This window comes from Astyanax mexicanus, chromosome 20, assembly GCF_023375975.1.
Source record: "Astyanax mexicanus isolate ESR-SI-001 chromosome 20, AstMex3_surface, whole genome shotgun sequence".
Classification (NCBI taxonomy): Eukaryota; Metazoa; Chordata; class Actinopteri; order Characiformes; family Acestrorhamphidae; genus Astyanax; species Astyanax mexicanus.
The window spans coordinates 23,867,849-23,891,112 of NC_064427.1; the positions used below are offsets into that span (position 1 = coordinate 23,867,849).

At 43.2% G+C, this 23,264-nt stretch overlaps 1 protein-coding gene across 2 annotated transcripts in view; it reads left to right on the forward strand.

Moving 5' to 3' along the window:
- Positions 1-23,264, forward strand: part of galt (galactose-1-phosphate uridylyltransferase) — a 155,518-nt gene that overhangs the window by 68,842 nt on the left and 63,412 nt on the right. The gene's annotated exons all lie outside the window — the stretch shown is intronic.

The following is a 23,264-nucleotide window of genomic DNA, read 5'->3' on the forward strand; positions in this document are numbered from 1 at the left end:
ACTAGTAACTATAACTAATTACTTTTTCAAAGTAACGTGCCCAACACTGGACGTCACACAGCGAGTTTGCGCATGTCTGCTTTTTGTTTAGCATTAGCTTAGCCTGTTCAGAATGAGCCTGAAACATAAAGAGCACCTGGATTGGTTCTGTTCTCTCTGTGATTTGCAGATTAATAACATGTTTACAGCTTAATTTATTGTTACTTCCAGAGATACAAACTTTACCTTGAATGGAGATTGTGGACCAGGCTTGGATGAACAATGATGCACCTGTGGGACAATTTTGAATATGAAGTAGTTGTTGCTGAGGAGTGGCGAGAAAACATCTGAATATCTAGAAAATCCCTTGTGTCTTTGAGTAAAATGCTTCGATCTTGCATTGAAGGGGAAACAACTTTTATGAGATTGCCTGTGCATGTTCTGAAAAGAGTTGCACGCATGCTTTACTACCTCAGCGACGAAGGAAGACTGTGAAAGACTGTGAACACCTTTGACCTGTCATGACAGACTGTCTCTGTAATAGTAAGCAAAGTATGTAAAGCAGTTACAAATCTACCTGGGTCATTTCAGCATTTTTGAGTGGTATGGCGTTTTCAAGTGGACGGGAATATACAGTTTATTTGATAATGGTGCTTGTGTGGATGAAGATATTTTTAAAACGGAGACGAAAACCTCTTTTTAAAAATATTCAGATTTGTGTGGACAGGGCCTTAGGCTGTAGGGTAATGTAGGAGGTGTTTGCTACTTGTATTAGCTACCTTAACTCCACTTTAAGTCTTGTTGAAGTTTGATTTTGTTTTTTATTTTAGCCATAGCTCACTAGGCTCAGAATTTGGGGAATTAGGGGCTCCTGGACTACCCTAACTAGCAAATGCTAGCAAAACAAGAGAAAAGGTGGCTAAAACCAAATTAAATAAAATTGTAGCATGAGCTACCAAGCAAACAGAGGTTAAATTGAATGTGCTGGTTTGGCTTGAGCAGGATGTTTTTCCAGGTCATCAAAGGAGGGAAGATATAAACATCTCTCAAACTCAGGCTCTTTAAAGTCCTTTTTATAGAGCTTCCCTGGTGGGCAAGAGTGGGACCTCACACTTCCAAAAACAAGAACACACAGAGAAGATAGCAGCAGCAGAAACAGAAAAAAAAGAATTTTGTGACAGAGGGTCGTAACAGGTAGTAAAAGAAGGTGGCATTTTATTTAAAACTATACTAGACTTTACTAGTCTTTTGTTTTGGCTCCAATGAGCCTATAGGCGCATTTTGTAGTTCCATAATTACAGACTGTAGTCATATCCGTTTCTCTCTGTCAAGGTTGACCCAGGCAGAGAGACGAGGAGGCGGACGTAAACACAGGTAGGGCGAATTTATTAAACAAAGAGACAAATAAACAAGAAACAAAGAAAAACAAGAAACAGAGGCGAGCTAAAACTAACAAACAAACGAGATACTAAAGATAAACAAACGGGGAGACTATAAAACTAGGCGGGATAAACTAAAACAGGGCAAGGGAATAAACTAGGGAAAACACAGGGAACTAGAAAATAACAGAATAAACAGGAAGATAAATATATACTACAAACAAATAGGGAGACTAAACAAGGAAAACAAAATGAATAATGAAACAAGACTATGAACTAAACAGGGCAAGGATAATAACAAGGATTAAACTAAGATAGACACGGAGAGAAACACGGAGAGAAACACGGAGAGAAACACGGAGAGAAACACGGAGAGAAACTCTGGGAACACGGGAAGACAAACGACAGGAGACAGTGCAAAGACCGACCAGGACAGGTGACAGAGGAAAGCTATTTAACTAAACAGGAAACACACTGGGAGTGGAAACACCTGGGGAAGGGGTGGAGCTACAAATGAGACATGAGGTAATGGAAAATCACAGGCAGAACACAGGGGCACGGATCACGTGGGACAACACAGGCACGAGGACAGACAGGAAACAGGGCCAGGCGTGACAGAAACCTCCCCCTAAACGCGCAGCTCCCGAGGCGCGTAAAAACAAACCCCGGGGGCTGGCGGCAGGGGGAGGCCGGGGAAAACAGGAGACCGAACGGGAGACTGGACAGGGAACTGGACAGGAGATGGAGACAGGACAGGGGACAGAGACTGGACAGGGAACGGAGACTGGACGGGGAACTGGACAGGTGACGGAGACTGGACGGGGAACTGGACAGGTGACGGAGACTGGACGGGGAACTGGACAGGTGACGGAGACTGGACGGGGAACTGGACGGGGAACTGGACAGGTGACGGAGGCTGGACATGAGACAGAGACTGGACGGGACCGGACATGGGAACAGGGACTAGAACATTGACGGGGACGGAAACAAACACAGTAACAGGGACAGGAACAGAGAAACCACCGGGGACAGGAACTGGAACGATCACAGATACGGGGACCAGGACAGGGAGAGACAGGGGTACAAAAGACACAGGTGGGTGCCCAGGACTGGTAAAAGTCTGTGGGGACAGCCTGGGCACATAACTAGGGGCAAAGTCAGGAGGCCTAGGAGCAGGCCTGGAAATACGGGGCCTGGGCCCAAACATAGTTCTGGGAGCTGCAGGTGCTTGAGCTGGAGCCGGAGCAGCTGGGACTGCTGGTGCTGGAGCTGGAGCAGCTGGGACTGCTGGTGCTGGAGCTGGAGCAGCTGGGACTGCTGGTGCTTGAGCTGGAGCAGCTGGGACTGCTGGTGCTTGAGCTGGAGCAGCTGGGACTGCTGGTGCTTGAGCTGGAGCAGCTGGGACTGCTGGTGCTTGAGCTGGAGCAGCTGGGACTGCTGGTGCTTGAGCTGGAGCAGCTGGGACTGCTGGTGCTTGAGCTGGAGCAGCTGGGACTGCTGGTGCTTGGACTGGAGCAGCTGGGACTGCTGGTGCTTGAGCTGGAGCAGCTGGGACTGCTGGTGCTTGAGCTGGAGCAGCTGGGACTGCTGGTGCTTGAGCTGGAGCAGCTGGGACTGCTGGTGCTTGAGCTGGAGCAGCTGGGACTGCTGGTGCTTGAACTGGAGCAGCTGGGACTGCTGATGCTTGAACTGGAGCAGCTGGGACTGCTGGTGCTTGAACTGGAGCAGCTGGGACTGCTGGTGCTTGGGAGAGCGGCGCGGCCGCCGCTGAAAACTCGGAGAGCGGCGCTGCCGCCGCTGCAGTCTGTGAGCGCGGCGCGGCCGCCGCTGAAGTCTCGGGGAGCGGCGCGGCCGCCGCTGAAATCTCGGAGAGCGGCGCTGCCGCCGCTGCAGTCTGTGAGCGCGGCGCGGCCGCCGCTGAAATCTCGGAGAGCGGCGCTGCCGCCGCTGCAGTCTGTGAGCGCGGCACGGCCGCCGCTGAAGTCTCGGGGAGCGGCGCGGCCGCCGCTGAAATCTCGGAGAGCGGCGCGGCCGCCGCTGAAATCCTGGAGAGCAGCGCTGCCGCCGCTGCAGTCTGTGAGCGCGGCGCGGCCGCCGCTGAAATCGCGGAGAGCGGCGCTGCCGCCGCTGCAGTCTGGGAGAGAGGCGTGGCCGCCGCTAAAGTCTCGGAGAGCGGCGCGGCCGCCGCTTGTATCAAGGGGTGCAGTGTTTCAGACGCGTGCTTCACGGGGCGTGGCAAGAAGAGATCTGACGCTGCAGCACTGGAGCCCGAAGCTGCGGTCGAAGTGAAAACCCGGACTGGAGTCCTACTCTCTCGTGCAGCGTCAGGTGTGAGTAGCGCGGGGAGCGCTGGTTCGCCGGTGAAAGCTGGCGCGGGGAAAGTCTTTGACCGCGGCTGGCTCGCCGCGCAGGGGGTCTCGGAGCGCGGTTCTGCTGCCACCGTGGAAGGAAGTAGCGGCAGGCGGGCTGGTGCAGGAGGATAGTCCTCTTCCTCCTCGCTGGACGCAGGTGTGAGGAGATCGGAGTAGTCCCAGAGAAAGGACTCCTCACAGCCTGCATCCAAGTCACCCCCGTCCTCCTCGGGGCGAGGACCGAGGCCGACAGCACACACCCCCAGCGCCCCCCCAAAATTTTCCCCGCTCCGGAGGGAGTCCTCCCGCGCCTTGCGGGCTTTTCGGGCCTGTTTCCTCCGAGACTTTTTCCCCTTATGAGTCTCGGTGGGCACCGCTGAAGCTGGGTTCACGGGCTCCAACCCAAGGAAAGGCGCCGGGAGCGGGTCATCGCCCCGGATTCGCTCGGCGAGGAGGCGGAGAAACTCCAGGTCCGCCTTCCGAGCAGCATGCCACTGGTTTACGTCCATTGGTTCGGTCTTTTTGTCAAGGTTGACCCAGGCAGAGAGACGAGGAGGCGGACGTAAACACAGGTAGGGCGAATTTATTAAACAAAGAGACAAATAAACAAGAAACAAAGAAAAACAAGAAACAGAGGCGAGCTAAAACTAACAAACAAACGAGATACTAAAGATAAACAAACGGGGAGACTATAAAACTAGGCGGGATAAACTAAAACAGGGCAAGGGAATAAACTAGGGAAAACACAGGGAACTAGAAAATAACAGAATAAACAGGAAGATAAATATATACTACAAACAAATAGGGAGACTAAACAAGGAAAACAAAATGAATAATGAAACAAGACTATGAACTAAACAGGGCAAGGATAATAACAAGGATTAAACTAAGATAGACACGGAGAGAAACACGGAGAGAAACACGGAGAGAAACACGGAGAGAAACACGGAGAGAAACTCTGGGAACACGGGAAGACAAACGACAGGAGACAGTGCAAAGACCGACCAGGACAGGTGACAGAGGAAAGCTATTTAACTAAACAGGAAACACACTGGGAGTGGAAACACCTGGGGAAGGGGTGGAGCTACAAATGAGACATGAGGTAATGGAAAATCACAGGCAGAACACAGGGGCACGGATCACGTGGGACAACACAGGCACGAGGACAGACAGGAAACAGGGCCAGGCGTGACACTCTCCATACTTTATTACCCTCATTTCTCTTGGTTTTTCAATAGTCAGTGCCCTACAGAAGAGACCACCGCAGAGCAGATGCTGTATTATTTGTGTGTTTATTGTGAGTCATTCTCAGCACTTACATCAATTTATTTTCCCTACAGTCTGTGCTGTATTGCCCAACTGTTCCACTTGTAAGGCTGTTTAAATGCTATCTGCTCTATATCTCTGACTGCTGAGCTTTTATTTTCTTGACTGTGAGTGAGATGACACGGTGATCTCATGTTCCCCAAGACCGGTGTTTCTTCTGAGTTCACTCTTCCATTTAGCAGAGCGTTTTAGTGCTGCTAGCTCCCCGGCTGGAGCAGGAAGAAGACTGAAGTGAATGTCTCCTTTCTGCACTTTGCTGAGCAATCGATGGGGCTGGTAACCAACCGTTTTCCTGCCAACTCTTGTCAGGCAGAGTGAAAACGCTGCCTGTCTCTATCAGTGAGATACAATTAAGACCTTTGCTTCCTTGACCCTGGATTTCTCCCTGAGAGAACAGAGACGGGTTTAGATTTAACTTTATCTCTTCCTTTTGTGACTCATTGTCAGATAAAAAGTTGCAAAAGTAGTTCCAGAGATTGCTCCAGAGATGTTTATGTCTATTTGGAAAGATAAAAATAAAGATGTTTATTTAAACATGTTTAAAATGTTTTTTTTTATATATAAATTGCACCGGATTATAAGCAGCATTATAAACAACAATAGTAAGAATGCACACTTTAAGTGAACAAGGGTGTTAGAATGTTTTCCCTTCTAATTTAGCAAGTCTTGCCGCTGGATGGGGGCAAGACTTGCTGAAGAAAAAGCATTTCCTTTAAAAGTCAAACAAGCACTGGATGTTAATCTACACAGAATTCTCTCCTAAAAAATGTTTATTTGGGTGAGTAAAGGGATTCTGTTTGATTACTGAAAGCTTAGAATTCCAGTATTCTGTCCAAGGGTGAGCACTAGCCGTGGTTAGCAGCGCTTAGCCAGCCGCAGTTAGAAGTGCTAACCAGCCCTTTAGCGAAGTATACTTTATATTTTTTGGAAAATAAAGGATTTTAAATGCACCTTATAGTCAGAAATATAGGGTAACCATGGATGTGTTTTGGGAGTAATGTGAAATAAACCAATCCATCACTTTGGTATCTTAACAGTGCATCACTTCTGCACTTCTCAGCAGAAGAAATGGCCCTGCTAGTTCATGCTGTGTTATTTTAGTTTGTATTCTGTTTATTGTTCGTCTTTAACTTGGGTCTGTTAACCGAGGCGCATCCTTGTGTGTGTGTGTGTAACGAGCAGGGCTGTACGTTTGCTAAGCACGCATGGCGCACCTGCGTTGCCAAGATAACAATGAACATGCAATGACCTCCATGCCCATCGGCATTGATATATTCATAGTCGTTTTTGCTAGTTAAACTGCGCAGATGCAAGATGTGAAAATTGTTTGACTGTTTGCAGGGTGTAAGATAGCAATGAGCATTGCATTTCACCTTGCATAGGGTATATGATAGGGCCCTTAGAGTGAAATGGGTAACTACACATACATATTTAGCATGTTATGCATGTGTAAGACAACATGCCAGACATCTCGGCATGAAGTTGTTGAGGTTCCTGATGGTCTCCAGTGATGATCTCTAAAACTGTGTTTTATACAGTCTACAGGATTTTTGTTTAAAAAGTATAAAATAGACACAAGGTGGTCGTATAGGGGGAATCTCAAATGTAAAGCTCTATTAAGCTTTTAATATCACTGAGCTGATTTTCACTGCATGGCTGTTCTGCTAGCTCCTGCAGCTCACTAATGACCTTTCTCAAGCAGGAACTTCAAAGCCAGCCTGAACGCTGGGCTGGAATGGTGCACTCTATCACGCCTGGCTGGTATCTCAAAATAATTAGCACAATATTTTCCTGTCAGTTGGCTCCAGCTTAGATTTATGTTCTGTGTGCTGTACTAGCTTATGTACCTTTTAGCATTTGATGATTTATTAAAGATCTTTAATGAAAACCACAAATCAAATAATGTAATACTGAGTACATAAACATATTTTACAGATAACCTATTGTACCTCTCATGCTGGCTGTGAGAAAGCTTCTGTTGATGTTAATTTGTGAATTTTTTGTTCAGTTTTTTTAAGTTCTAGTTGACCTTAAATAACACTCATAGAACAAGCGTGGAACATTGCCCCAGCTGAAGAAGCCTCAGACTGCAGAAGTGAGCAGCAAATATGCAAAGCCATGTTTATGCCCTTTATGTGTTTAAAAGTAAAGATAAAATAGTGTTTTTCATCATTACCATTACCACAGTGAGTTGCTTTGGGAAATGGGAAATTATTATGTTTTAATAATGATCTGTACTATCAGACACTTAAGGGGCCCTATCGTACACCCTGCAGAAAATCTATAAAAAAAAAAAAAAAAAAAAAAAAATCTTGGCAGCAGGAAATACAGGTGCGCCACTGACTGCAATAAATGCAATGCAATAAACAGAATAAAGAATAAAATAACATTGCTGTTCCCTTAAATGAGCTGCTGGTGTATCTTCACAGTGTGAACACACAGGTCAGTATTCTCTGCTGAGACTCACAAAAGCGCTGCACTGTTGGGATCTCAATGTGCAAAGTCAGAGCTCACCTGCCTTTTAAAGGGAATGGCAATTTGGCAACACACTGATTGGTTTATTTCACTTTACGCCCAAAACACACCTACGAATAATTAGGCACATTTTTTGCGTATATACCAGAGACACACCTACATACCCTAAATCCAGCTGCGTGATGCGTAATTGACTGATGTGTCATAGATCACTAAAATAGGGCCCTTATATAGCACTTTTGAAAAATAGATTTTTTTGCTTCTGGGCTCCCTCTGCAGTTGGGAAGTGGAAGTTGCACTTTGAGCCACCACTAGAGAACGCCTTTTTCATGACAAGCTGAAAAATAAAGAACCATTACTATAAGTGAAAGAAGAATATGGACTGAGGCAGCAGATTAATATTAAACGATTTTACAGCACTATAATATAACATTTTTTTTAAGCACAGATATATGTGCTGGAACACAGAATCTTGAATCTCGCTATATTTACTTTCTTTCACCCACACCAAACAGTTCTGACCAATCAGAGGAGACAATGTGCTCACGTTGTTTATTGGTGCATATTTTGGTGCGTTTAGGTTCATGCCTGTGTGAAACCAAACCAAACAAAGGGAAAAAAAAACACTCCAATCAAACAAACTCATTAACTGGACCGGACCATATAACCATTTCAACTACACGTGTGAAAACCTTTTACACACAACTATTCATAGTGACAGATTGTTTTTTTTTTTTTGGCCTATTTCTTGACTATTTCTGGAACAAAGAGCATAACTTTTAGTAGTGGAAGATCAGGCCTACGAGTGCTGATTTTTATTTATTTATTTATTTTTTGCTGTTTAATGATCTTAATGGTCACTGTGAGCGTACCAACATTTCTGTGGTGAAAAATTCAGAGAAGTAGAGTAAAGACACGCCGTTCCACACATCATTCCTTACAGGAACGTGGAGAAAGCTTTGAATCAGATGCCCCTGGCAACACACTCACAGCTTCACAGCTGCCCGATTGATGCCGTGTCCTGCATTACATTATGTAACATGATCTAAGTCCAAAAGCAAGTGTGAGTCTATTGGAACCTTAAGAATAATAATAAAAAAAAAAAAAAACGTTCATTCATCATTATGAATCACTTGTGAATCAGTGTAAGGGCAGATTTCCACCACATCACAGCACATCAGTTGCTGGAACCTGGGGCTTCAATAGATATCACTTTAAAACCCCTAAAGGTCGATTCGTTGGGTAATATCGTTTTTCTGATGAAACAGCTTTTGAACTTAACTTAATGGTTAGCTGGGTTTTTTCTTTTTTTGATTGCAGAGTTTGCAGAGCATTTGAATCATCTGAGAGGGCTTGGTGACTAATGGCGCTGTGGGCAGAGATACATGAGAAGGGACGGCGCGTTTTCGCCGCCTTTGTTCTTTTATGCTAATCAGCGTTCCAGCTGATTCGCAGTTATTGCGATTGTTATTTTAGTTTGTATTCTGTTTATTGTTGATGTATAACTTTATTCTGTGCACTGTGGCACATCCTTGTGTATGTGTAACGAGTGAGGGTGTAACGTGTGATGAGCATACATAGCACACCTGCGTTGCCAAGATAGCAATGAACATGCAATGACCTCCACGCCCATCGGCATAGATTTATTCATAGGCGCTGTTGCTATTTAAACTGCGAGATTAAATGTGCAAGATCTGAAAATAGACTTTTTGCAGGGTGTAAGATAGCAATGAGCATTGCGACACACCTTGTTCAGGGTATATGACAGGGCCCTTAGACTGAAATGGGTAACTCTTTGTAATATTTGCTAAACTACACATACATATTCAGCATGTTATGAAAATAATAAAATAAAATTCTGTCACTGTGAACAGTTGTGTGTAAAAGTGTTTTCACACCTGTAGTTGTTGTGAAATGGATCTGTGGTCCGGATCAGTTGATCAATGAGTTTGTTTGATTGGAGTGTTTTTTTTCCCTCTGATTGGTAACATTCATCATTATGAATCACTGTGAATCAGTGTGAGGGCAGATCTCCACCACATCACAGCACATCAGGGGCTGGAACCTGTGGCTTCAATAGAAATCACTTTAAAACCCCTAAAGGTCGATTCGTTGGGTAATATCGTTATTCTGATGAAACAGCTTTTGAACTTAACTTAATGGTTAGCTGTTTTTTTTTTTTTTTTGATTGCAGGGTTTGCGTTTGAATCATCTGAGAGGGCTTGGCAGCTAATGGCGCTGTGGGCAGAGATACACGAGAAGGGACGGCGCGTTTTCGTCGCCTTTGTTCTTTTATGCTAATCAGCGTTCCAGCTGATTCGCAGCCTTTTTAGGGGGGCGTCTCTCTGGAGGATAACCCCCGTGCTGCGCTTCGCAGCGATGCTTGACTCTTCCCCTTTTATTGGCGTCGTTGGCAATTTATTAAAATATTAATGTCTCCGCATTCAAAGGAAATCAAACTCAACAAAGGCGTGATGTGACAGGGAGCCCTGATCATCGTGTTAACACCCAATCAGAAGTAATCAGCATTGTCTCGATGCGTATCGCTCCCATTTAATGCAAATTGAACGCGGTGTACTATTCTAACCCTCCTAAATTTGTGATTTGCATTCCCAGCCGAACTCATTAAGCCCTGATTCGATGCTGCCGCACACGCTCCCCACACCCGTGGCAGAAGGCCGCGGCGCAGCTCCCTTTGAAAAGTACTAAACAAACAATGCTTTTACCAAGAATCCATGCCCAGGCATGCATTTCACCCACGGGAGAACGAGTGATAGATATTGAAGCCACTAGATAGTAGAAGAAGAAAAAGAAGAAGAAGCAGCAGCAGCCAAAGGCAAAATGCCTGGCAGGCCCAGCTGTCTGCCATGGGGATCTCCTCGGATTGTTCGGGACATTCGTGATCAAAGCCAACCTTGGTTTCTTAAGGATTTCGCCAGTGTGTTTCCACCCAAGCCTCCTTCAACTCGCTGCATGTGCGCCCAGCAAGGCCGGATTCCTTCTAAAAGAAAAGTGACTGGGAAAAACAGTATGTGGTGCAAGAAAGAGTATGAGGGAATGGGAGCTAGATGTGGAGATTAGAGATGTGTAGCCCCCACGGAGATCAGTGAATCAGTTCTGCTCAATTGAGGGAGAACTGTGCTCTCTCTGTATGCTGCCGTTAGGGGTCTAGCTCGAAGCTATAGTCAGGATTTCCACAAACAGCATCCAGCAGCAGCATGGAACGTCCTGGAGCCCTGGAGCCCTAGCAGTAGCAAAAGAAGAAGAAGACCTGTCATTACTATTAAACTCTGTTCATTCATTTTTTTTTTTGGCTGGATTAAATTGAATTAAATTGAAGTATCGTTTGTTGTTGACACAGCTCACGTTCTTTGCTTTCCATTGGCAGCACTTGCATTAGATATAGAGTTCCTTCACTGCATTCCTGAGTCTGTTTGTCTTTCGACTGTCATAACTGTGCATCTTTGCGTCAGCCTCCTTCACAAACAGATCACAAATGTCCTGCTAAGACCCATCTTAACACTGTGAAAGGCTTGTTTATGTTGCATGCTATCAGGAGTTCGCAGCTTTGCTTCGTGCTCTTGCGATGCTTCATAGTAGATTTTCTTGTAGGAGAAAAAAGCACTTTCTCTTTACTTTTTAAAATATATATCAAAAAGACATTAAACATTATATGGCTTTGGTTGTTATAAATGGAAAAGCCAAGAAGGAGCCTAGCCTAAGGCATTGATTAATTGTGCAAGATGCGCAAAACTGTGCTGTCTGTTATTGAGATCTATTGATAAATAGCCTCTTGAGGGTGTTTGTGGTTTAAACTAGGGCAGCACAGTATGTTGTTATTCTGCCGAAATGATGAGTTTTTTACATTTAAACAGATCAAATCTTTGTTGCTTTGTTGATACTGTATGTCTACTGGGATGTTACAAATGTTCAGGGTTCAATAAATATCTTTAAATTGCAGTTTTGTATTTACTTTTTCTTGAGATGACAAGACAGTGTACATATATTTATGCTATAAAAAACATAGAAATTTGGCAAATTTAATGGAAACCTGTAAAAAAAAATCTGTAGTCAACCTTCAGCAAAATGTTGCCTGCACGCTCCCGAGAGAGGGTGCTTTTCATGGCCGGGGATGCTGAATTTGGCACAGCACAGGCAAGCCCACTGAGCAGTGAAAGATAATGTAACCGTGCTCGGGCACGGATTGTTTAAACGCAGTGTGAGTGCAGGCCGGTGGGGGAGGTTTGCATTCCAGGTGATTCTACCTCGGAAAAAATTGTAGTTCAACATTTTGACTATACTTTATCAACCAGCCACTGCTACTTATTGCTGTATACCTACTTATTTGTCCCTATACATTATAATCTGTTGGCATGCTGCTGATACTTCCGTTCTTTGTAGTTAAAATTCAAGCTGCTGTGTTTCACAAGTTCCTCGTAGAAGGTCCCTGCGACAGTTCACAGTCACTGCAATAAGTTCTATTTATTCTTCTCACGACTTCTCACTGTGTATCACCTCTATATCAGACCTGTCATCAGACACATCGCCAGAAGAGCTGCAAGTGTGAAGAGACAATCCGGGGTGTTCTTTCAGCGTGAAAAGACACTGTAATCATTAATAATGTGCTCCTGCCTGAGTTAAAATCTCCCCTTGTTTTTTATTTTTATTCTGCTAATCTGAATAAGTCCCCCTCACTCAGTGTCGGGTTGTGGGTCTGGCTGACTGACTGAGTAAGGGCTTTTTGACTGCAGAAGTAGGCCATGTGTGCTGCTGCTTGTTGGTCAGGGCTTCAGGATCCAGAACTGGGGTTGTGAACCTAATGAAAGAGATTAAAAGATGAGGCCAGGGCACTAAAAGAATCGCTGATGTGTCTCACCGCCTGTTCCCGAGCTTTGCGAGTACAGAAGGTACATTACCTCCATATAAAGATCAGTGCAGAAATCTCTCTCTGCGAGTCGGAGCTCTGTCGGAGCTGCCCGCATGCTGAGAGCTGGGCGGTGGTGGTCTGTCAGACCTGACTTGTTCTTGACTGATTGCCTGTGGTTTCATGTCAATCTTCAGTAGGGCTGTTGTTGACGGTGGACTTTGCTGGCCTGCTCTTTAAATAATGGCAGTTTGACATGAGGCGGTTGGTCAGGTTTGGATGGCATTAGGGAGGTGAATTTGAACTATTCCTGCTTTTGTATTGGTGTGAATAAATTAGGGCTGTCAAAATTAATGCGTTAATGCCTGCAGTTAATCTGGAACAGATTGTGTATAATTAAGTGCCGTAGATCATCACAGCCGTGATGCTATTCGTGATAACACACGACCTTGAGTGTTCTATTGCTTTTATACAATAAAAGACTGGCTGGACTGTGGGTAGGTGACCGGAGTCAAGCTATCCGTGCTTCGGAAATTCCCATTCAGCCTAGCTTGCTTTAGCTCAGTATTAACTTAGCTTAGCCTAGCCTGGCTATTATCGTTCTGGCTGTCAGACGGCAGTAGCCGAGCGATTTTCCTTCCCTTTTTTCCACAAAAGACGAGCCAGCGCTGCGGGCGAGCGTGCCGTGGATGAGCGGTAGCCTGTGCTAAGCTAACGCTGCTGTTGGTGCCGGTGGAGGCGATGATTCAAAACTGTCCTGTGTATATACGCCGTTACTTGGCAACGCGTCGGCGGAGTGATACAAGTTTAGTGTGAGAAGGCCGTGATGTTATCATGAATATCATCACGGCTAGAACACTTCTCAACCAATCAGATTGTGAGGTCGGAACTAACTGTTGTATAAAAAGACTGTATATAAGTATGGACAGCGCGACAGGGTTGAAAAAAGGGAAGCCACTACGTCTCTTATGCCCTCTGGTGGCTGGCTCCAGTACAACTTTTAACCCCGCCTATTTCCATTCAACTGAATGAGAGATGGCGGGATCTTTAATCTAAAATTACACATCCAGGATTTTTTTTTTGGAAGTTGGGTTCTGTACATTCTGCAAGCCCACCTCCTGTGTTGATAACCCCCAGTGTTTTTTTTTTTTTTTTTTACAGTTATTACGTTTTATAGGAGTTATTCTGTGATATTTAAAGGGGTGTGGCGATGTGGTGATTGACAGCTAAAGTCAAGTCGATTGACAGGTCGCCTGAGAGCGTGAACACTCACCGCCACTGTGGCTCAGTCGCGGAGCTCACAGTCAGATTTTTCTGATATTCGGATTTTACTGTTAAAAATTTAATTTCTGAAGTAAAGCAATGGCTTGTTCAGCATCTAACTGTTGTAACAGAGCCTCAGGGTAAGTGGATAATGTCCCTCCATCAATTCATTAGTATTCTTACTTTGTTCTTCTCCCTAATTTTAGTATCAAGGTTAGGTTTTTACCCTAGCGTTAGGTACTTAACAATAGTTAACTAGGTTAACTAGGTTAGCCAACTCTGGTTAGATAAGTTAAGTAACTTGTTTGGTGAAAATGACGAGGAGGGCGGGGTTTGGGCAGTCACACCGCCCCGCCTCCCACCTCTGCCGCGCCAATTCTGGCTCCAATCTGCCTCCACTGCGCAAGCGCACGCAAGATGGCAGCTTCCATTTTGGCCATATTTTGGCTTCAAAGCGCCGTAATGAGAGTGAATAGGGACGTCCTGTACATACTTACACACAGTCTATGATCTTTAAAGGCATGACAAAAAGATTATGCAAACTACCTATGTGACGAAATTTACAGAGCCTGGTGACGCATTAGCAGTTTTATTCAGCGATATGAAACAGCAACACTTACTGTTGAGTTCCAAAGGTAGATTACCTTTTACTTATACTGAGGTTTATGCTCTCTTTCTTTCACTTTATAATACAGTAAAACTACCCTAAAATATTATAAATACAGTAAAAAAAAGGATCTAGTCTGCCAGGTGTAAACCACACTACACCATTTATACTGTCCCCTTCCCAAAAATGCAGTTAAATACTAGCTAGTGATGTCAGAAAACATGCAGCATTGCCGAGTAGCATCACAGGACACTTGGAGGAAAGCGCAGCGACTCTATCAGCTCTGATACATCAGCTCACAGACAGACGCCTTGTACTGATTGACATCACCCTAGGAGTGATGAGGAGAAAGAGCGCCATCTACCCACCCTCTCTCAAGGCTCTCTCAGGGCTCTGGCAGTTGTTGGAAAGCTGCATGGCCGGGATTCAAACCAGTGATCTCGCAATCATAGTGGCAGCACCTTAAACCTCTGGACCACTCCTTTACACACAATTCGGTTGTGATTCATTTGATTTATTGTTTGATTAAAGGACAATTCTTACCAGATGCCACCAGTCATGATCATTATCACTCACTGTGTTGTACACACTCTGGGTAGTAATGCTTTCTATGATGTATTTCAAATTCCTGCACATTTTTGGAAATGAAATGTCCTATCTTTCTGGCACCCTCTATAAGGCCTCACTTGAACTCACTCAATAATTCATGTTGCCTTGCCATGAGCACATTGGCAAAATATTAAGTGTTATTATAAAGTGTTACGACAAAGGACAGCTTGGGAACGGACATACCTAAATAAAGGTTTTTCATGTGATGCTTGATAGTGTATATCAGATTGATGGGAAATTCCATTTTTATAGATGGACAGTGGACAGTGCAGTGGGTGGTAAATGATCGTAATGGCTGGAATTGGCCATGTGCAGGTCAGTATAGTGTATTTTAGCTTATATTAAGGACATGAACTACACATTCTACTGGGATGACCCTTTACGCAAATTACTGATAACTGAGATAAATTGGGATATCTGAAATTCTCTTGGAAAACCACATCCTTCCCTGTAGTTAAAGCTGAAATAATGTACTGACATTAGTACTGACACAATACTGACACACTACAGCACACACAAACACACACACAGCAGGAGTCATTCAGGGTCTCTGTGTGTTTGTATTTGTGTGTGTTTATGTAGTCATGACTCATTTGCGGTGGAATGCTCCTTATCGCAGCCCACATTGGAATCTGTCTCTCATTGAAGGCATCTTCTTCTCTCTCTTCCCCCTTTTGCAATCCTTTCGCTCCCATCACCTTTCCTTTTCTGACAGCATGGTGGCTGCATGTGTTTTCAAAACACAAACACTCGAGCTCGGCAAGCCAAAGTGTTTTTCACCATTTAGCATCTCTGGAAAAACACCAGGCGCTCCCTCGCACAGTGGACTGTTTCATGACGTTATCGTACAGCTGGAGATGAGATTAACGCGAGCTGTTTATAATGCAGCCTTGTTGTTAGAGGGAGGCGAGATAAAGCATGGCTGTTTTGAAAAGCCGGCATGCTGGTAACAACCTTTCTAAGGAACGTGTGTCGTTACCTAAGAATCGTATTACTGTTCTTCAGAGGGAGTAAGACAAGACAATCATATGCACCATACTTGTGCTAACCTCCACTTTTAACCCATCTATGAGCATATACATAAACAGTACACACTAGTGTGCACTATCAGAAGACACGTGCAGTGATTTGGTGAGCATATGTGCCCAGATTAGTGGGTAGCCATTAGTTACTTGCAGTGCCCAGAAAACAGGACCCTCACACTACATTGGCAGCTTGCTGAACCCAATTATTGAACACACAACCTTGCCATCGATGTCCGGTGCTCAACCGTTCTAACCAGGCTTTTCTCAAGGACCCAACAGTGGCAGCTTGCCAAATCTGGGTCTTTGTCAACAATGTGCGAGTGCACTAACTGCTCTAATCTGGCCTTGCAACATGCAGCAGCACACTGTCAGTGATTACAGTGTCTTTTCATGCTGAAAGAAGTGCAAAATTTCTTTTTTCAAAACACCCAAATTGTCTCTTCACACTTACAGCCTGATGACAGGTCTGATTATAGAGGTGATACACAGTAAGTTATGAAAAGAATAAATAGAAGTTATTGCTGTGACAGTTGTCACTTGGACCTTCAATGGGAAGCTGGTTAAACAAAGCAAAGTTTGAGCTACAAAGCATGAAAGTATTTGCAGAATGCATATAGGACCCTGCCGTCAATGGCTCAGTGCGTTAACCGCTCCAACCAGGCTTTACTCAAGGACCCAACAGTGGAAGATTGGCAAACTCTGGTATCAAAACCCACAACCTTGCCAATTATGGCCCAGTGCTCTTATTGCTCTTATTGCTTATAACTGGGCCTTGCCTGTTGAAGCCACAACCTTGTCAACAATGGCCCAGTGCGAGCAAAAGACCATGCTCAAGGGCCCAGTATTGCTGGCTAAACCTGAGTATTGAACTCACAACCTTATCACTGATGGCATAGTGCTCTTACTGCTTTAACTGGGCCTTGCACAAGAGCCCAAACAAGGGTACCAAACTCAAAACTTTGCCATCAATGGCTCAGTGCTCAAACAGTTCGAACCGGGTTTTGCTAAAGGGCCCAATAGTTGCAGCTTGCCAAACCAGGGTATCAAATCCAGAACCTTGCTATCAATGTCCCAGTGCTCAAACCAGTCTAATCCATCCTTGCTCCACGCCCAACAGTGGCAGCTTGTTGAACCTAGTATCAAACCCACAACCTTGCGATCAATGGCTCAGTGCTTGAACTGCTCTAACCAAGCTTTATTTTAGAGCTCAATAGTGGCAGATTGTCAAATCATGATATTGAACCCACAACCTTGCAATCGATGGCCAATCGCTCAAATCACTTTTACTGGGCTTTGCTCAAGGGAACAATAGTGGTAGCTTATTAGACACAGGTACCAAACCAAAAACCTTGCCATCAATGGCTCAGTGCTCAAACCACTCCAACCGTTCTTTGCTCCAGGCCCTACAGTGGCAGCTTGTTAAACTCAGTTAGTTAAACCCACAACCTTGCCATAGATGGCTCAGTGGTCTCACTGGAAATTGCTGAAGGACCCAATGGTGGCAGCTGGCCAAACCTGGGAATTGGGCCCACAATCTTGCCATCAATGACTAGTGCTCTAACTTGCTGAGCCACCACAGCCCCAAGAAAATGGAGCTCTGCACAAGCCAAGCCTTAAAAAAATTATTAAAACATATTTTTATGTGAACGAAGAGAGCTCACTCGAGCTAACAGAAGGTGCACACCTACAGTATATTCTGTTGGAACCTACTGTCTCAGTAGATTGAGCAGCGGCCCTGCCCGGATTTTGAATGTTCTTTGAGTAATACGCATGAAGCCTTTAATAACTCGAACCCCCAATAACTTATTCATCAAACCTCGCCTGGCTCGCCGCTCAAAGGGCCAGAGTGCGGAATGAACAGGGAAGCGAGGAGTAATGGAAGCGTGTTTGGAGGCAGAGTAATGACTCTTCCTTAATGGCACATAAAGACTAGCTTTCGGAAGGACAGGGGAAACATAAAAGAGAGAAGTGGTGTAATTGCAGACCGTGCGCTCCCGAAAGTTGCAGAGAGACGGCATACGCCTTTCCCTGCCCACCCCTATGCAAAAGCTATGGAGTGAGGATCTATCTGGCAACTGCTATTGTGCCAGCTCCAGGAATTGTTAAATAATGCACTTGTAAATGGCACCTAATTGCAGATTTAATAACCCGCGGTTGTGTAGTCACATCTTGCAACGAAGCTGCTCCTTTTAAAACTTTAATCACTCGTGCGATTCCCTCTGATCTGTGCTCAATTTCAGTGAGGCTCTTTTCCTCTTTGTCTCCAGGCCTAAGACTTTTATGTCCTCTGTACCACCACTTCGTGAAGGAAAATGAAGAGACGTCTTTTCTACAATATTTAGAAGGTTCCTTGAGGAACTTTTAGGGGTTCTTTAGCTTGAGAATCTTATACTTGTAGTAGTTTGCCATTTTGAAAAGATAACGCTGTAAAAAACATACGTTTATGAGGACCTATTAGGGGTTATTCATTAAAACTGTAGAGGAACCCATGATGGTGCTTTGAGCAACCATCAAGAAAGCATAAGATATTTCAAGTAACATTTTCTTCTGAAAACCTCTTCTTGAGGGTTCCTCAAAACACCCTAAGTGTATATTACACCCTACCTTTTTTGAACAATAGACCTTCAAGGAATGCATTAATTGTTTTAATAGTTTTAAAACTATATAATAGTTTTAGATTGCTGTTTCAAAAAAGCTATCACTGTTAAAAATATACGTACTGTGAGAACCTGTTAAGGGTTCTTCAGTTTGAAACTGTGGAGAAAACCACTTAGGGTGTTTTAAGAAGCTTAAAGCTTCCTCAAAGCACCCTAAGGTGTTCCCCAACATTTTCAATTTAAATAACCACTAAAAGTTATTCAAGAAACTTATACTACTTTTAATAGTTTCTAATTTCAGTAAGCTAAAACTGTTCCTTAAGGACCTATTAAGGGTTCTTCAGTTTGAAACTTTTAAGAAAACCACTTAAGGGTGTTTTGAGAAGCTTAAGCTGCTTCAAGAAACATTTTCTTCTTAAAACCTTTTTTCTGAAGCTTCCTCAAAGCACCCTAAGGTGTTCCCCAACATTTTAAATTTGAACAACCCCTAAAAGATTGGCAAGGAACTTATACTTTTAATAGTTTGCCTTTTTGAAAAAGCTATCACTGTTAAAATATAAGTTCCTTAGGGACCTATTAAGGATTCTTCAGTTTGAAACTGTGGAGAACCCCACTTAGGGTGTTTTGAGAAGGTGCTTTAAGAAACATTTTCTTCTTAAAACCCTAAGGTGTTCCCCTTTCATTTCAAATTTAAACAACCCATAAATAATCTTTAAGGAACTTATACTTTTAATAGTTTACCATTTTGGAAAGCCTAAACTGTTCCTTACAGACCTTTTAGGGGGTCTTCGGTTTGAAACTGTGGAGAAAACTTTAATGGCTTTAAGGAACCATCAAGAAAGCTTAAGGTGCTTCAAGCAACATTTTCCTTAAAACATCCCAAGTTGTCCCTCTTCATTTTCAATTTAAATAGCCACTAAATATTCTTCAAGAAACTTATGCTTTTAATAGTTTCCCATTTCTGAAAGCTTAAACTGTTTCTTGAGAAACTATTAGGGGTTCTTCAGTTTAAAACTGTGGAAAAAGCCCCTTCAAAAAACATCAAGAAAGCTTGAGGTGCTTCAAGGAATTTGTTCTTTTTTTAAGTTTCCTAGAAGCCCCTTAAAAGGTTCCTTCACAGATTAAATTTGTTCAGTTTCGAAAAAAAAGAAATACTTTCAAAAAAGCTACAGTGCCCAACTTTAAGGCAGACTACAGATGTTGGTGTGTGGTGTCTGAGGATTGTCTGCAGCAGCTGTACGCTGGAGGGGGTGATCAAATGCATGATGCAAACGGCGCAAAGTTACGTGATGTTATAGCCGGCGCTTAGCGTGTAAACAGCCGGGCTGGATGTAAATAAGCAGTTTGTTTGAGCCTTTCGGCAAATTGCTCGCAGATTGTTGCCATGGCTCTGGAAGGACCTTGTTGTGCCCAAAATATAGTCTACAGTGCAAACGCTGGGTTGAGGGTAGCGAGGGTAAAAGCTTTAAACGTTTGGAAATGTTTGGAAAAGCGTTCCTCAGCGCCCAAACACGAAGCGTTTGAATGATGCGGTGCACGTGAAATCCGAACCACCGTGCGCTGTGGCTCCGCTACAAAGGAAATGACTGAGGTGTTAAAAGGTACCCCAGTTCCTCATGTTGTCGGAACGCATTTAGAGCGTGCTGAAAGATGAAGCTTTCAAATAGTCGCTGGAGCGGTTACGTTAAAAGGGGCTTGGTATTGAGTTCCATCACTTTTCCAGTCAAAACTTTGGACTTGACGACCCTCCAGCAGGATTGCATCATGTGTTTGTGGAGTGGAAACTATTCTGAAATAAAGCGGAGAGCGGAGCAGGAACGGGTTCCTCCAGCCCTCAAACCAAACACGTTAAATGGAACGGCGCATTACGGAAAAACAAATTCCAGCAACGTCTGCCTCTCCTGTCTTCCCTTCTTTTTCCTTGGCAGACTAATTGTCTTAACTTCTTTTACCCCTCATGTCTTCCTCTGCATGTCTGTGTCTTGCTCTAGTTTTTGTCAATTCTTTATCTCTCTCTCTCGTTCACTCGTCTCTCTCTCTCTCTCTCACCAGTCAGTGTGTGTGAAGATCATTGTGAGCCGAGGTTCTAATCAGTTCCCATCACTCACTGCCACACAGAGCTGCGCTTTGTCAAACGCCTCCTCATCAGACCCCGGCTCACTGTAGCAGCCACACGTCAACTTCAGCCATTTTGTAATCCATCATCGGCTGTCATGTTTCAAACCTGCCTCTTCGATCCCCTCCTTCAGAGACCGCGGCAACCGAGCCGGGGTGCGGCGTCTGAGCCGGGTCATTTTAATCACACTCTGCTTTATTTTATGCCGCTTCGATTCTTTAAGTGGTCCTGTGCTTAATCAAGCTCAAATAGCTCCTTCTTTCCTCAGTTGAGCTTCAAAATGATTATCATGAGGTTAGTGATGTTCTAATTATAGGCCTGAATAAGTAGTGAATATACTGTATGTACAGGTGCATCTAAAAAAAAATTGAATATCACTGAAAGGTACTTTATTTTTTCAGTAATTCAGTTTAAAATGTGTAATTTTTGTAAAAGAGAATGATCTGTTTTAAGCATTATTATGGCTTACAGCCAATCAAAAAAAAAAAATCAGTATCTCAGGAAATTAGAAAATTATGTAAGACCAATTGGTAATTTTGACAGTGTGGGCAGTGTGCCAAGTCCTGCTGGAAAATGAAATCTGCATGGTTTGCAGAGCTGTCAGATGTCATCTGCTGGTGTTGATCCACTGTGCTATAAGAAGTCCAAAGTCATTGCAGTGTTTTCCTGTATTTTCCAGCAGCTGTAGGCCATAATCATCAAAAAAAAAAAAAAAAAAAAAAAAAAAAAATATATATATATATATATATATATATATTTTTTTTTTTTTCTTTTTCTTTTCAAGCAGAGGACTGTGGAATATGGAGCTTTCTCCATTAAAACTCTCAGTTAAACTCATTTATTCAGCACATTAAAATGTAAAATATTCTGCTATATTAATTTTATTTTTTCTGCCTTCCTTGTAGCTGGTTTTATTACTACTATAAGAACATTAATCCTAGATTTGTGTATTAATTTTGATTTGATTTATTAAAATATCCATGTAGAAATAGTGTCAAGAAGCCTATTAAATATTTAATAGCTGGATTCATTTTGGATAATTTCAGATGCTTTATCATAAAAGTACCAATGCAATGAGGAAAAATCCTGTATCGAAGAAAAAATGCACCAGAATCATCGATAATCGTTTTTTAATTGCATCACAGACCTCTGAAGCGTGACTTAATCTTATATATATATATATATACTAATGTACCTCAAAAAATTAGAATATAATTGAAAAGTTATTTTATTTCAGTAATTCAGTTTAAAATGTGAAACTTGTATATTATATAGGTGTATGAAACACAGTGTGATCTATTTTAAGCATTTATTTATTTTATTGCTGATGATTATTATGACTTACAGCCAATAAAATCCCAAAAAGCAGTGTCTCAAAAAATTTGAATATTAAAATAAACACACACTTCAGTACACTTTAATGCGGAAAAATACATCAATATATTAGAGCAACACATGCTGCTTTCAATACATGACTAAACATACATAAAGTTAAAGATTACTTGTTATCCCTCTAGAGACTTCTAGTTCATCCTTTGCTGTCCAACAGGGGTTGATTGGCCTTTGACTGTTGATTGGCCTTTTCATCAAAGCAGTTGTAGCTGAAGGTTTTCAGCTTAACCTTCAGCTTTCCTGTTAACTGCTATTCCTTAATTAGTTTTGCATGCTGCTATATCTAGCCAGTACGTGAGCGTGTTCATATGCTTATTTATCAGATCTCACTAGTGTTTTTTCTCACAAATAGAGTTCATAGTATACAGAACACATAAAAACTCTTTTAAAGATCCATATTGTCGCATTTTTTCATTGTGATGCATTGGGTTACGATGCTTTGTTACAACCCAAGAAAAAAAAAAAACTAGTTATTGTTACTTAAGCAATAATACACTGGAGGTTTGTGCTATAATGTGTAATTTTGGCACTGCCAAGTACTGCAAATCAGCACAGCAGTGCCAATATTACACGTTATAACACGAACCTTGAGTATATTATTGCGATTATACCACAGTTCCATTATCACTGTTTATTAAAAGATTTTGAGTTAAAGAGGACGAGAAAATACGATCTGTTTGGTTATAAACCCTCCGCCAGTTAAAATAGTTCCGTTGCTGCTCTGTTTGTAGCTGCACTGTTGTGAACGCTGCTGCATTGTTGTTAGGTTAGCGTGGTGGCCTCTGTTTTCTGCCAGTTTGGTCAAAATTGTGGAAATCTAAGTTTACTGTAAATAAGCGTAAGAGCTTTACTCACCTAAACAAACAAACACAGACACTGCTTTTTTAAGAAGTAAAGTTTACTTTAGTTTACTTCGGCGCTCCCCCCCCCCCAGTGGTGAGACCTGCTGAATTACAAGGGTCCCCTCTTTTCGGACACCTTACCTTCAGCTTAAAATACCCTATATTAACCAGAAAATATATACACTTAAGCTTTTATTTTAATAATAAAAACTCTGAACCTAATATTGGTGGCTGATAATGTGTGTAATAATGCATATTTTTGAATCGCTGGGCGTATCTTTACCTGCGCCGCCTATTGGAGAAACTGCATTTATGCACTGTGCCTATGAGATCTAGCACCTCCCAGTGCTGTATAAAGACATCGCACTTGGTTTGTATTTGGTTTGTAGGAGCTGCATCGTTGCTAGGTTTCTGTACCTGTATGTGGCAGAGTAAAACA